The following is a 3722-nucleotide window of genomic DNA, read 5'->3' as shown; positions in this document are numbered from 1 at the left end:
GAACTTGCCTCGCTGCAGTGCCGCTGGCACGGGGGGGAGGAGGGGTGGGGGTGGGGGGGGCTGTAAGGTGATCTACAGGCCATCAGTATCATCCAGGGTATCTGTGTCATCTCTGGCATGTTCCAACCCAGGAGCCAGATTCTGGCTCCATTTCCATCACTACATCATGAAATCAAAGATGAACGATAGCTGCGTGACTGAGTCCAGACAGCCCACCGTCGGAGAGAAGGGATCTCCTTCGATTGACTTTTGCAATTAAGTCTTTGTTTAATCCCTGGATACTGCGTGTGTTTCCACATGCCACCCAGATTCCACAACAGTGATAGGTTATGCTGCAGCACACCGTGCCAACACTTATCATATCAGCGTACGGCCGAGGGGAGGCGACCGTTTGTTAAACCTCACATTTTCAGACACGCTCAAACACAGACTGCAGCTCACTCACTCTGTCAGATGGCATTGGTCTGGTCTTGCATAAAACAAAAACCTCGAAATCTTAGACAAGTATCAGAACAAGGCAGAACTTTGTCTCGCCTGCCCTCCACCCCCCCCCCCAACCCCCCCTATACACACACACACACACACAGCCCCCCACCCGCTGACCCCCACCACCATATGCCAAAAATTATCATACAAGTTTCTCTTTGTATCCATATTTAAAACACGATGGAGAAGAATTGAGCCTTTATATGAGGGGGAGGTTGTGTGTTTATCCAGCAGCGCCAGCACCAGGAAACAAGAGAAAGCCCCCATTGCTGCTGGTGGAAGCAGGAAAGGGTCGGAGACTGCGGGGCTGGCGGGAGGAGAGGTGAATGGAGACGGGGAGAAAGAAACTCTTTGAGTGACAGTAATTTAGGAACCTGCACTTTTTATGATTTTCCTGCTTTTGGGAAAACATACAGACTTCTGGGTAAAGACCTTGGACCAAATCAAAGACGTCTTTTACCATCAAAAGGTGTGTGTCTATGGTGTGTGTGTGTGTTTGTTTGCATATCTGTCTATCTGTAAGCAACTTGCACATTTGCATGGACATTATGTGTCCACAGAAGCCCAATCACCACACAAACTAAACTAAAACTAAAGTCCTGCTCATGTTTTGTGTAAAGAATATAAACGTTATTGATACTGCTGCTACTGTGAACATCTTCTCATTTTTCAAAGATGGATTAAAAAAAATTTTTTTTAATTTTTGCGTCAATTGTGTTTAAGCTTCAGGCCTCTTAGAGGAAGTTTTCCATGGCAACAGCTGACTGACATTTTAAAGCCAGCGTTGCTAGGAGACCCACGTCCGTGGTGCGTTACTACCCAGAGTATGTTGCAGTGCTGTATACTGTAACATCTACGTTGACAGACGACAGCATTGTTGCCCTTTTTTTGAACAAGTCCACGTTCGTTTTGTACAGTTAAAGAGATTTGTTTTATCCACAACATTCAACATTTGAGAGGAACACGTGTGCTGCGTGTGTTAAACTCAGAAAGTGGAAGCGAAAAGCTCGTCTAACTCGCCTAAATTGAAAAAGTGCTGTTTGGCATCTCGTCTGCTAATGTTAGCACTGACTCCTATTAGAAGTCACATTGTCTTTGTGGTTCGTCTAAGGAGTGATCGACAGCTCCCACGATGGCCGGATTAACCCCCTGTAGAGTAACGCTCCCCAAACTTTTACCAAACCAAATTTCCAAGTACCACTTCTCACTGATACCAACAATTACTACTGCATCAAACCAGCGCTTTAACACAATGTGACTAAGCACGATTTTATTTCTACAAAATTTAAATTACTACTTGTGTCCCACCAGGTGAACCCTCACGTACCGCCAGTGGCACACGTACCATAGTTTGGGAACCAGAGGGCCAGGGACAAAAATGTGTAGTTTGGCTACTGACCCCCCCCACCCCCCTCCCCCAAGTATACATGTCAATGTCCTTATTTCCCCAGGCACCCATAAACCACCCAACACTCTAGAGCTGAAAGGATTCGTTGATGAAATGATTAACATCAAATTTAATGGCAACAATTTTGATAATATCTTCAAAGACATTTTTCAAGCAAGAATGCAAAAAATGCACTTGTATCAGCTGCAGCAATGTACAAGTTTTGCTAGTTTGCCAGTTTTCTATGACAGGAAACTCAATAATTTTGTGTTTTTGAAACTTCACGTTGTAATAATGGTCATTTTGGACTTTTTTTGGTTTTTTTTTGCACATTTTGTACATCCAGAACCTGAGACCTGGAGATGATAAAAACTCATTTTTGTTTGTTTTTCTTACACATCTTCACATGGTCCCAGGTTTTCCCAGGATCAAATGCAAAATTGAAGCAATCGCATTGAACACAAACACGGCAAATGACCACAACATAAACTACAACTATTCAGGAGTCCCGGCCTCAAGATGAAGGATGAAGGACCTGACGCAGGTGATGTTGATGCGCTCCAGTCTGGCACAAGTTCCTGCTCTACCCGGTTTGTAATCCAGCCTTGACTTTCCCCCACACTGTTCTGTTGGAATTTAAAGAATATATAAAATTGAATATAGAATTCAAAACTTTGTGTCTTTCAGCTGCAGTGCATGAGGCACCCTCAGAACATGCTGCACATTTTCTGTTGCTTCCTTTACTGTAATGCTGTGTCAACAAAATAAGATCCTCAAGATGTTTTAGTCATGAAACTGAAATATTGGGAAGCCAACAAATTATTAAGAGGAATCCAAGGGTTTGTAAATGCTTCTACTGATGGATCTGTGTTTTTGTCCATGTCAAACAGAGCCAGGACTGAATGGGCCTCCTCATGACCCTCTGGCCTCCGTTCCACGTTCAGGCCGCTCAGGAAGGCCTGTGGCTTAGAGGTTTTAAACCACAACGACCTTCTCACTCCTTTCGTTTTAGTTTTGGACTTTTTTATTTCAAAATGAGACACTGGATAAATTACGTCGACTATGAAGGGCCCCCTTGTTCACTAAAAATAATAAAGAAAGGATACCCTGGTGAAGAACTTTGCAGTAATTTCGACTGTAAGTGTGCGAGAGTGTGTCTGGGCTCAAGAGTTGGCTGAGCGAGACAGAGCAGAGAGAGAGAGAGAGAGAGAGAGAGAGAGAGAGAGCATGGGAGAGCCCGCCTCATTTCCTCCATGATGGATGAGCCTATTAGCTGTCCGGTGTTAGCACAGGTTTAGCCTTACATCACAGCCGCCATCGCCTCGTGGCACACACCACAACAACCAAACGGAGGAGAGGAGGAAAGGAACTGCCAGGATGAGATGATCGGATCAAGTTCAGACAAAGTTTAAATCAAATTCAGCCCCTGCACACAGGCCAACAATTATGTCAGATTTATTGCATAGCTACACTTCAGTCGTCAGACATTTAAATGACGAGCCTGGATATTCTAGTAAATACTCAAAAGGAGAAACAACCTCTTGGAGGAACCAAGAAACCAACTGTAAAAGGTTGTTGAGGCTGATTACTGCTCTCATGGGGTTTGTTCTTGGCCGTCCACCTGAATTAGAATACAGTGTTTGTTGTTTGTTCACGTGAGAGTTGATTGTTGTTTCTCATATGAAAGTCCTGACAAAGGTCGCTTCATGGAAGTCAATCGTTTGCAGGAGCTGATAGGAATCATCTTATTCTCCTCTGCATGTCTTAATTATGAAATGCGATGATCAAAGATATTCCTCTGAATTAACGGGAAAAAAAATGAATAAGTCAAAGTATCTTTACATCCAAG

General features: G+C 43.8%; 1 long non-coding RNA gene across 1 annotated transcript; it reads left to right on the top strand.

Annotated features, from left to right (window-relative positions):
- Positions 1 to 776: 776 nt before the first annotated feature.
- Positions 777 to 2936, top strand: LOC138196912 (uncharacterized). Its single transcript, XR_011178164.1, has 3 exons — positions 777 to 955; positions 2290 to 2463; positions 2764 to 2936. It is a non-coding gene; the product is annotated as an uncharacterized lncRNA (long non-coding RNA).
- Positions 2937 to 3722: the final 786 nt, after the last annotated feature.

This window comes from Embiotoca jacksoni, unplaced genomic scaffold, assembly GCF_022577435.1.
Source record: "Embiotoca jacksoni isolate LCO1_2020_lvr unplaced genomic scaffold, fEmbJac1.0.p SCAF_14, whole genome shotgun sequence".
NCBI classification, from domain to species: domain Eukaryota; kingdom Metazoa; phylum Chordata; class Actinopteri; family Embiotocidae; genus Embiotoca; species Embiotoca jacksoni.
Note: the sequence above shows the minus strand (reverse complement) of the source record. Positions and strands in the feature narration are given on the sequence as shown.